Source organism: Lissotriton vulgaris, chromosome 1_1 (assembly GCF_964263255.1).
Source record: "Lissotriton vulgaris chromosome 1_1, aLisVul1.2, whole genome shotgun sequence".
Lineage (NCBI taxonomy): Eukaryota > Metazoa > Chordata > Amphibia > Caudata > Salamandridae > Lissotriton > Lissotriton vulgaris.
In genome coordinates, this window is record NC_141685.1 from 1,271,284,681 (window position 1) to 1,271,296,688 (window position 12,008).

Below are 12,008 nucleotides of genomic sequence, written 5' to 3' on the forward strand. Positions count from 1 at the left end.
CGTCTTTGCTTTCCACACCCGCGTCGAGTAACCTAGCAACACACGTTGGACACGCCTCGAGAGCTCCCGCTCTATCGGCTTTCTTAAACACCGGTTGCACTCGACGTTGTCTCCGGCTGTCCTGCGATCATCTCGACGTGGGTGGGGTAGGTGACTAGATGCCCTCTGCCAGCTACTAACCAGGTAAGGTGACTTGATCCAAAACAAGGAATACCACGGTTCCTCTCTGCCTGCCGTGGTCATTCCTAAGGCGGCACTACATGGTAAGCCTCACCGCTAACTTGTTCTCCGACCTTTACTCGTCCCTAGGTATTTTACATATAGTTCTGGCCCCACCAGGTCAGCCTAGGGGATCACCTACCGGGGACTACGGGTAAGATTACCATCCTTTGATTTTCCTGTGGGCATCATCCTCGCATGCCTGGTTATTTGGAATCGTAGCATTACCTTATCGATGCTATGCAATCTTTTACCGCATTTTTAGAGTGTCAATTTGGTCCTCTTTCTTTGAATTTTCAAACTTTGTTTAAACATGTGTGTGTGGATACACAGACTCACAAAATTGTTGTGTGTCCTTTATACATAACACAGGTTGTTGCGGCACACCGGATATAATGATTGTTGTGCATGCCAACTTTAGGGCACACATTACGCATGCCGACTTCCGACACACATTGATCACATATTAAACGGGGCAACCCCTCGTTTAAACATTTCCTTCTGACCTCCTCTCTCATTGTGAATATCACCTAATTTTAACTATTGTACTGTTCGCTGACAATTGACATGTCATTGACTGATCCTCCGTTTTGTTTCCTTCCTATCTCTGGGTAGGTTCTCAATGGAGGTTTGATCCTACGACACTAAACCAGGTCGTATCCTCGATTTCTCCTACTATTGAGAAATCCTTGAGCAATTATATGAGCACTTTTTTGGTCCTGAAGAATTGCCTTAGCGGCAACAAACATGTCGACCACACTTGCACTAAGGGTTGAATGAGGTTGGGTACCTAACTGTCTCACCTCAATACCCCTCTATTTTTAATAAAGCAGTGAGCCATGTCATTAAAATTTCACCCAATGGACTCCACTGACTTTTTTTTAGACACACTTCACTCACGCTCACTATTGCACTTTTTTAGGCCCCTCACACGCACACACCCTACGGCAAAGGAATAAAAGAACTCCACCAAAGTGCAGCACCCTGTGCTGCCCGACGGGCATTGCACCGCCAGCTTGTCGAAGGGGCAGGATACCGATGATGACGCTGAACGACCATCGGGTGGGATGACAATTGTTGTCCAACCGATGTCTTGTGTGAGGTATCCCTGAAATTCCGACTAAGGGTTCACTTTTCACTTTTATTTCTACCCCCATGAGAGAGAGGTTAATAGGAGTCATTTAGTTGACTCTTTCTGGGGAACTTTGTACTTTTTTGTTGTGTAACACCTGGATACACGCCATTGTGGATCAATATAGAGAAGGCTAACATAGGTAAGGCCCGCCTCGCAGCAGTACTCACCATGGACCTGTCACACCTCACGCACTCTAAATACATCATGCTCAACACCAAAAGAGCTCTTCTCAGACTAGACCTAACACATAAATCTGGCCTGCAGGTGAAGAAGTCGTCTTCCTCATCTTTATGGGGTAACCCACTCATAAAGATCAATGGCTCGCCCCCTTTTTGGAAACACTGGTCAGACAAAGGTATCAATGTGGTCGCAGATCTCTACGAAGGACACATCCCTTTACCTTTCTCAACGATCCAGTCTGTACATTGTTTAGAACCAATTGACTTCTATGCATTCCTTAAACTAAAGACAGCTATGTCTAAACGCACATTCACACTGTCGGCACTGTGGTTAAAAACGACGCTCCCTCACCTACAATCTTCAGGTCACTTTGTATCTAAAGTGTACAAACTGCTTGCGCCGGCGCTAAGCAAATCAATGAGACGAAACGAACTTAAATGGGAAGCAGAACCTAACAATACCGGAATAGTTATTAATTGGGATAAGATCCATGCTTCTGCAGTCACACACAAACTATCACCAATCTCTCGCAAACCAAATACATGATAATCAATAGAGTGTGTTGGACCCCCTAAAAGTTATTTAAACTTAATCTAAGAGAGAGCCCCACTTGTTGGAATTGCTCCCTAGCCGATGGGGACCTGCCACACATGCTATTCCATTGTCCTCTCTTGCATAAATACTGGTCCAACGTTTTTGACTATATTGAACGCATATTCAATATCAAACCAACGAGGGAATTCATTTATTTAATTCTGGAGGCCATAGATCCATTATTAGTAAAAGAACACGATCGCCAGCTCCTTGATCTGCTACTAACCCTGGCGTGCAAGGTCGTCCTCTGTCACTGGAAGGCAGCTTCTGAGGTTTCTTTCAATGCTTGGAGAGAATGGTTATCCTGTATCGGAGGAATAGACAATCCTGCCCTCAACTCTTCCCCGTGGCAAACTACCAGCAAGAGACTCTGGACCTCTCTGGACGCACTCTCCCTTTACTTTGACCCGCCGTAGTGTGCCCTTCACTTGCTAGGCACAAGATCATATACTAACAGTAAACTCCTGTACACTGTTTGTTGAGCCTCATTACGGTTGCGCAACCTATGTTTTATTTTACTAGACACATGAGCACGACGGATGTTTATACTTTGTTTATTTTTGAAGAACCGCATGTTAGTTAAAATCCACACTGTGACCACTAGGATGTTGTATTGTATTATCGTATGACTGGAATGTAATTTTGGCTCTCATAACCAATCATAATGCGTTTATTGAACATAATGTCACCTCCAGTATCAATACCATCATTACGCATGTCAATTTTTCAGTCATGTTTAGTGTGGCTCTGGACCATACTCTGCTATTTTGTTTTTCTTGGACCTCTGCAATGTAGTGCCATGATTCTGTATATTTCTGTTTGTACACTTGCTTTTGTTTCCTTATTTTCTTCTTGTCTAATAAAAAATTATTTGAACATAAAAAAAGAATGGTCTCTACCAGATACATTGTTACAGAAGGTAAGTAACTTGTACATTTCCATCAGAGGGTTCAAACTGCTAATTGGTCTGCAGTCAATCAAGCAGGATTTATAAAGCGCAGCTGGTCATCCAATAGGGTGCTGTTATGACCGGATTCTCAGACCAGATAGGACCAGCTCATCAGAGCACCACCAACCCGGCCAAAACGTAACCACCTCCCTCCTCAGGACCCATCTGTCCAGGCACCTGGGTACCTACCTGAGGATGGGGAACTCGCAATATACAAGCTCATATCATCAGAAACACCACTAAATCTATAGAGATTACTAGGAATACTCACTGATTACTAAGGACGTCCATGCCCTACACCACACTCATACCTCATAGTTTCGCGACCACATGGGTCCAGACTAATCTACCCTGGGGCAGTTCTGATTATTTACCATTACACACTGACCACAGTCAGTGCTCACTCGGCAAGTCGCAATCCTGCGTGCCTACACACTGGTCTGCAGCCCTAGTGCTCTCTCCCTCACAGCCCGGTCCACAATCCGGCGAACCTACACACTAGTGTTCCTCCCTAGTGTTCTCTCACTCACAGCCCGGTCCACAATCCGGCGAACCTACACACCGTATCCCCCCGGTGCTCTCATTAACGCCGCTACACGACGACGATCACTTTCCTATGAATACCTTCAGCTCTCTCTCTCTCTCTCTCTCGGGAAGTTTCTCTCACTATTCACTAAAGGTTCACTACTACAATAATATTATGGAATGGCCGAATTACTTAGTGTGTAACTATTTCCCTGGCTCAAGGGCTTCTCTCTCTCCCTAATTATTCAGTGGCTACTTACCTGATCAGGGGCAGCATCTGTTCTGGTTGTAACACCTGACTAGAAGAAAAGGTTACCTGCGCTTTAAGAACAAGAGACACACACTGTATGCAAAAGTTATTCCCTGATTTAAGCGCTCCCATTTCCTTTTGAAAGGTTAGCTCTATCATAAGAACAACACATGCACACTGGTTCACTAAGAACTGGGGTATCTTTATTACAATAACAATAAAATGGGAATAGACACATACACAGATCTGCGGGGTCTCTGTAACTAACAGGACCTGTATATATGAAAAAAACAAGGACCCCCTGGGTACCGATAAGGATTCCTAGGGCAGGGTAAATACCTATGTGTGTATAAAACCTAGGACATCTGCATATTATAGACGACCAAATTAGTTTAAACTAGCAAGTGTGAAAAATAAACAAAGACTAAAATTGTATACAGTATATAAATTTAATATGTATTAATTAAAAATCATATAGACAGGCAAACTATATGATAAGGCTAAAAAACAGTTAATTAAAACCAAAACACATATATCCTATTCCACTATAAATTCTCAAAATCATACATATAGTGACGAAAGCAATACATTCATGAATTTAGATGACAATAACAACATATAATCATAAAGTAACTCGACGCGCGTTTCGGCAGAAAAACCGCCTTCTTCAGGAGTTTCTGCTGATAATCTTATATTCTACAGATAGCGTCCTATGTTTCCTTTGATGTTTGATCCTTGGACCACTGATGGGTAGTTCCAGAATATGGATGATGATCAGTGGGTCCTTTTATATGGTCTTATAGCTCTGGTGATGTAAACAGAACAGACACTTCGAGAATCTAGACTGCGAGCTTCATATTTTGGCCCGGTTATTGTTGTTGTCAGGAAGGACACCTTATTTTAAATGGCTCTCGTTATCATAAGGATGTTCTTAAACGGGGGTTCTTAAATGGAGGTTTTTTTTAAAATATACGGTCCTTGACGGAGCTTGTTATTTTCGAAAATCGCGGAACTCAGGAGCCTTAAGTATTTATTAACCATTTATTGACGGGATTCTTGATTGAAGCGGTGAATTCGGTTTTCATTAGACGGCGAAAAAATGATAAAACTTGGTTAGATGATAGAATAAACGGACAGCAAGATGGTGCTGCTCCAGAAGGACGTGGATCGTAACGTCGGGTCCTTCAGCCGGGAAAAAACAGGACCTGTAACACACCGCTGAAAGAAAAAGGATTAGACATACAATAGCCTAGGAAATAAAGACAAGATTAAGGTGTAAGTGTAAAGCAAACTAGTTCAGACTACCTCACCTATTAGAAGGAATGTTTCTCTCTCTCTCTGGTGGGATCAGGGCTCTCTCTCCCTCCGTCACCACAGCTTCACTCCTCTGGCTCAACTGCCTCAGCTGGCAGCTTCAGCTCCTCCATCTGCTTTAATGCATTCTGATAAACTGGCAGCCCCAGCTGATAGTTCCAACTTTGTTCATATGACTGCTCTCTCCAGCTTCAGCAATTATCTGCCTTCTCTCTTCATTCCAGAAAACCAATTGAACTGAACTATACTCTTCAGCTCCAGCAACCATTCTACTCTTCACTCTTCAAGAACCAAACTGACCACTCCTCCTCTCCTGCAATTCGCTAATATGGAATCCTCTCTTCTAGTGGAAAGTTCCAGCCAGTAGCCTCCTCCCACCAGGTCCATGCACCGGGCTCCTTGCTCTAGACGCTCCCACAGTGATCAGCTGCTTGTTTCGTCTAGAGACCTGAGCCCATGGACACTTCTTGATTAGATTCAGCTCTGGCCGGTTCTCTCCGGTTCACTTTGGACGAACAACAGCTCAAAACTAAAATATTACCTTTACCCTACAAGCATCTCAGTTCTGCAGGGATAGAAAGCAAAATGGAGTCTCTCTAGTTCTGGGCATTGTAGGCCTGAGAAGGATGAAATAACCCTTAGCTCTGTCAGAGTACCTACACAAATCATACCAATATGTAATATAAAGTCAGGACTACAAAGGACACATAATTATGTCAAAGCCAATAGGCAATAGATGGATTAGAGTCAAGAATAAGGGATCTATCATATAAAGCAGCTATCCTCTTCTAGGTCTGGAAGAAAGGGCTTAAAAGGGCCAACACAAGGTAAGAATACAGATTATAGATGTTAGCAAGCTTAAAGTCATCATCACTCCGAAATAGAGCCAAAAACCATGTCAGAACAGGTGCCCAGGTGCTTGCATGCCCCAGAGACATATTCAAACATCCAGGTTTTGAGGACCATTTGAAATTCCGGAAGTGAGGTGATAGTCCTGAGTTGCATGGGGATGCTGTTCCAGGACTTTACTGCAATGTGGGAGAAGGAGTGTCCTCCATACTGCTTTGGTAGATGCAGGGAATATGGGCAAGTGAGAGGAAAACAGAGCATAGTCTTCTCGACAGTTGGTGTAAGTTCATGCAGTGGTTAATGTAGGCGGGTCCTTGGTTGTGTAGAGCCTTGTGTGGTTGGGTCAGCAGCTTGAATTAGCATCTCTACCGTACAGATTGGCAGTGGAGTTGCCTGATGTGGGGTTTGATGTGGGTTTGTCGGGAAACAGGATGAGTCTGGCTGTGGTGTTCTGTATAGCCTGAAGTTTCTGTAGGAGGTGTGCAGCAATTCCTACGTAGAGGGTGTTGCCATAGTCCAATCTGCTGGTGATGAGGGCCTTTCATGGTGTCTTGTGTGTAGGGATAGCCATTGGAAATCTTAATAGTATGGGCAGAGTGAGGATGCAGGCAGAGGAGACTGTATTGATCTGTGATCTCATTGTGAGCTTGTCACTGAGGATTCCGAAGTTTCTGCCGTGGTCAAAGGGAGAGAGTGCAGGTCCTAGGTCGATGGTCACCAGAAGTTGTTAAATCTGTTACTGCTGGTGACGAAGATCATTACTTCCGACTTGTCTGTGTTCAGCTGCAGGGCGTTTTTCTTCTTCCAGTTGGCGACACTAGTCATGTACCTGTGAAAGGTGGTTCTGGGGGGTGGCGGGGGGGAAGAGAGAGTCGGTCGGCGGCAAGTCAGTGGATAAGCTGGGTGTCTGCTTAGGAAATTATGTTGAGACCGTAAGATCACACAATGCTGTTGAGCTGTGTCATATATGTGTTGAAGACCATGGGGATGAGGTATGAGCCCTGGAGGACACTGCAGGTGATCTCCTTGGGTTCGGAGGTGAAAGAGGGTTTGGATGTCAGTCTGTCTCTGGGATCAGGGCAGTTTTGGTGCTGTCATTGCTGCGTAAGCTGGATTGGAGGTGTTGAGTAGGCGGTTCTTTTCCAGGTGTGTCATGAGTTGCTTTCTGACTGTTTTCCAGTACCTTCGCTTGGAATGGGACCAGGGAAATTAGCTGGCAGTTTTTTAGTTTGTTAGGGTCGGCCGAGGGTTTTATGTTTAGTGGTTGGACTTTGACATGTTTCCAGGTGTGGGAAATTTTGAAATGGTAATAGAGGTGGGGAGGTCCTGGCTGATCCTTTGGTTTCAGAGGTAAATGTTTTGGTGCGGGCATGGGCCTTTGAGAGCTCCAGAGTGAGTGTATTTAATGGTGGAGGTGGTATCCTGGGTAGAGAGGAGTTTCCGGGTGGTCAGTCTGTGGTTCGTGTCTGATGCGGTGGGGACGTATCTGTTGAGGAAATTCGTAGGTGTGGTTTGGGGTTCGAAGTTTTTGTATGGTTGCGCTCTTATCGTGGAAGAAGTCAATGAGGTTACCCCAGTATTGGAACTTTCATAGATTCCCATGCTTTAGATCATTCCCTGTCGTCGGAATGGGAGCCTCGGTAAATAAAAAATAACAATCATAGAAACAGAAGGGAAAATAGGCCTAGGCCTCATCTCATTTTGTATCATATCACCCTCTTTGTGTAAAAGAGCCCAAACTTTCCGCAAGGACCAATCAGAACAGCCTCACCCCTTGGATCCTGCCTGAGAGCTCAGAGCCTCAGATTTTTCTACCGTACGTTGTGCTAGGGAGTCTCCACTGAGCTCTGCTCAGTTTTCCATTCCATTTAACTTATTTCTTCAACTTCATCTACAATTCAACAATGTCTGACAAGGAAAAGGCGGCTTTATTCAGGTCCTGTGCTTCTTGTGGGAAAAAAAGGCTTTTTGTAGAAGATGAGCATGAAAGCAGTATTTATTGCTTATACCCGGAACACAAGCCCACAGACTGCTAAATTTGTAGAACCTTCTCTACAAAAACATTGCGAGACCGGGAGGGCCGGCTATTGACCTGGCTGCAGAAGATGAAGACTCAGAAGGAGGTGCTCTCATCGGATGAGGAGGATTCTACATCTGTCTTCTTCCAGGAGATCCAAGAAGAGGGGTAGGTCTTCTCCCTCTACTTCAGCCGAGCCCCCTATCAAGGCCCCTCATAAGATCTCTGACAGGTCTGAGAGGGCTAGTCCCATTAAATCTCCTCACGGAAGTGAAAAGGAGAGGCTGGGACAGGCTACTGGATTGTAGACGGCCACACAGGACAAAAAGGACGTTTCTATCACTTCTCCTCCGTCCAAAAAGGAAAAAACTGTCAAAGCACTCTGCAGTCAATCCAGGGACCATGCCTGAGAGAAAACAGCGTCCGTCGACGACGAAAACAACTGGTACGTCGACGACGATTACTTCTCATAAACCTTCAACTATTTAATTGACTCAGTCAACAGGACCGTCGACAATGGCGGAGTCGACGTCGACGACTTCGTCGGCGTTTAAGGTACCTGGTTGTTCGTAGACAATGACTACTTCCTCGTCGTCAATGATGGTGTCAGGGAAGGTGCTGTCGATGGCCTCGTCGACGACGAAGACTACGTCGATGACTACTTCGACGACACTGATGGTGATGACGACTAGCTCGACTACGAAACAGTCGACGATAATGCAGTCGACTACTATAAAGACTCCATCGACGAGGTCCAGTGTGCCGTCGAATATTCCATCGGCAATTCCGTCGACTACGGTGGCACCTTCGACGCCGTCGACGGGTCTAAAAATGCAGTTTCCAATACAGAAGCGTAAAATTACACCGGAAATGACATCTCCTAGACGTGTTACGCCTCTTCTACCATCAATGCTTCTGGATGACTACTCGGATGAGGAGGAGGAAGATGGAGGCCATTATGGGGATGCCTACAGTCCCTCAGACTTGAATGTAAAATTGCAAGAGACTGACACAGAAGAATACTATGAGCATGCATATGAACAGGTGCATCACTGTTCCTCAGGAGCAACATCCTCCAGGTTTGCGATAGGACATGGTGGCCATACCGGCCTCTCTAGTTTCTGATCTGCAAATGATGCTGCAGGACTACAGAACCAGGTTTCCATCACAACCTTCAGTGCAGCCTGAACGACCTCCAACTCCGGTGCTGCCACAGACGCAGCCAGTTGTCATGCTACCTCCTACACAGGTGGTACCTCGAACACCGCCAGTGGTCATACCAGCGGTGCTATCACGGACAACGGACCCTGAGCCAACCAATACCCTTCTGCAGGATACATCTTCTGATGATGTACATGCAGATCCTTTGACTGATCCATTGCAGGACCCAGATTTGGATCCCGGTGACAGTGGATTACAAGATCCGAACACCACTGGACGGGACACGTCCGTGTCACCGCCAGCAGATATTGGGGGGGTTCCATAACCTCATGGCAAGAGCATCGAAGAGTCTCGGACTGCCAATTACAACGGAGCAGTCTGACTGTTTCCTGTATGACCTCATGGAGCAATACCGAAAATTAGTCTGTTCCATCAGTCAGATCCATTCCCATAATTGAACACGTGTGGGATGAAGGGATCAAGATCATGCAGAATCCAGCCACTGTCATCATTGTTTTTCCCCGATTGGAGAAGAAATATAGGGCTCCGAATGGCAGTCCTGCGTGTCTTCTTGGACAGCCTAAGCCTGATTCTGTGATCTCGCAGGCCGCACAGAGCAAATCCAAAAACCCATTGACGCCTCTGACTACGCCTCCGGACAAGGACGGTAGGCGCTTGGATAACGTGGGGAAGAGGTTTTCTTCCATGGCCAGTCTGCTTGTTCGAGCGGCAAATGCTCTAGCCATTCTAGGCAGATACGATCACCAGATGTGGTGTGACTTGGAGCCATTTGTGGAACAACTGCCGGACTCAACAAAGGAAGAGGCCAGGAGAGTTCTGATGGAGGGAGAAAAATCATCCTCCGAAGTAATTGATTGTGCTATGGATATATTGTGGAGAAGCGTGGCTCAGTGGTTAGAGGCGGCAGACCCAGAAGCTGAGATCGGCCGTGGACCAGGGTTCGATTCCCCGCCTCGGCGGGTCTCGGGCTCAAAAATTCCACGGAGTCGACAATTCTCGCTCTGGTGCCTACTCGACTCACGGGGTCACACTCTGCGACTCTGGGCAATAGCTTGCTTAATCTCCACTACGGCCCCTCGCGGCGGGATGCCTGGCTTTCACCTTGTGGATACCCGGCCGGGGTATCTCACAGGGGAATACCAGGACGGGTTCCCTAAGCAAGCGCCTTGAGGCCCCTGGGTTAAAGTGCGCTATATAAATCGAAACACATTTACATTTACATTTACATAGCTTCTACAGCTTTCCGTGCCTTGGCAGGGTCGGCAGTGTTGCGCCGTCAGGGCTGGTTGCGAGCCACCTGGTTTCGTCAGGAGGTCCAAAACAAGATCCTGGACCTTCCAATTGACGGTGAGATGCTTTTCGGTAAGTATGCACAGTATAAACAAGCATTTGCAATGCAATGGTCTCGGCATCATTAAAGGTAGAGCTATTGGCATTGCTCATGACATTTTTTTTCTTTAAATCAAAAATAAATGGGCATTGTCATTAACATTGCCAATACACAGCACTCTGCACTCAACAGCACACAATGCTCTGCACTCACTACTCTGCACACTCACTACTCTGCACACTCACTACTCTGCACACTCACCACTCTGCACACTCACCACTCTGCACACTCACCACTCTGCACACTCACCACTCTGCACACTCACCACTCTGCACACTCACCACTCTGCACACTCACCACTCTGCACACTCACCACTCTGCACACTCACCACTCTGCACACTCACCACTCTGCACACTCACCACTCTGCACACTCACCACTCTGCACACTCACCACTCTGCACACTCACCACTCTGCCCTCACCACTCTGCCCTCACCACTCTGCCCTCACCACTCTGCCCTCACCACTCTGCCCTCACCACTCTGCCCTCACCACTCTGCCCTCACCACTCTGCCCTCACCACTCTGCCCTCACCACTCTGCCCTCACCACTCTGCCCTCACCACCACTCTGCCCTCACCACCACTCTGCCCTCACCACCACTCTGCCCTCACCACCACTCTGCCCTCACCACCACTCTGCCCTCACCACCACTCTGCCCTCACCACCACTCTGCCCTCACCACCACTCTGCCCTCACCACCACTCTGCCCTCACCACCACTCTGCCCTCACCACCACTCTGCCCTCACCACCACTCTGCCCTCACCACCACTCTGCCCTCACCACCACTCTGCACTCACCACCACTCTGCACTCACCACCACTCTGCACTCACCACCACTCTGCACCACTCACCACTCTGCACCACTCACCACTCTGCACCACTCACCACTCTGCACCACTCACCACTCTGCACCACTCACCACTCTGCACCACTCACCACTCTGCACCACTCACCACTCTGCACCACTCACCACTCTGCACCACTCACCACTCTGCACCACTCACCACTCTGCACCACTCACCACTCTGCACCACTCACCACTCTGCACCACTCACCACTCTGCACCACTCACCACTCTGCACCACTCACCACTCTGCACTCACCACTCTGCACTCTGCACTCACCACTCTGCACTCTGCACTCACCACTCTGCACTCTGCACTCACCACTCTGCACTCACCACTCTGCACTCACCACTCTGCACTCTGCACTCACCACTCTGCACTCACCACTCTGCACTCTGCACTCACCACTCTGCACTCACCACTCTGCACTCTGCACTCACCACTCTGCACTCACCACTCTGCACTCTGCACTCACCACTCACCACTCTGCACTCTGCACTCTGCACTCTGCACTCAGCACTCTGCACTCACCACTCTGCACTCTGCACTCTGCAC

The 12,008-nt window shown here is 47.4% G+C and overlaps 1 protein-coding gene across 3 annotated transcripts in view; it reads left to right on the plus strand.

Moving 5' to 3' along the window:
- The window catches only part of LOC147748976 (gametocyte-specific factor 1-like), a 657,206-nt gene that overhangs the window by 499,373 nt on the left and 145,825 nt on the right, over positions 1 to 12,008 (plus strand). The gene's annotated exons all lie outside the window — the stretch shown is intronic.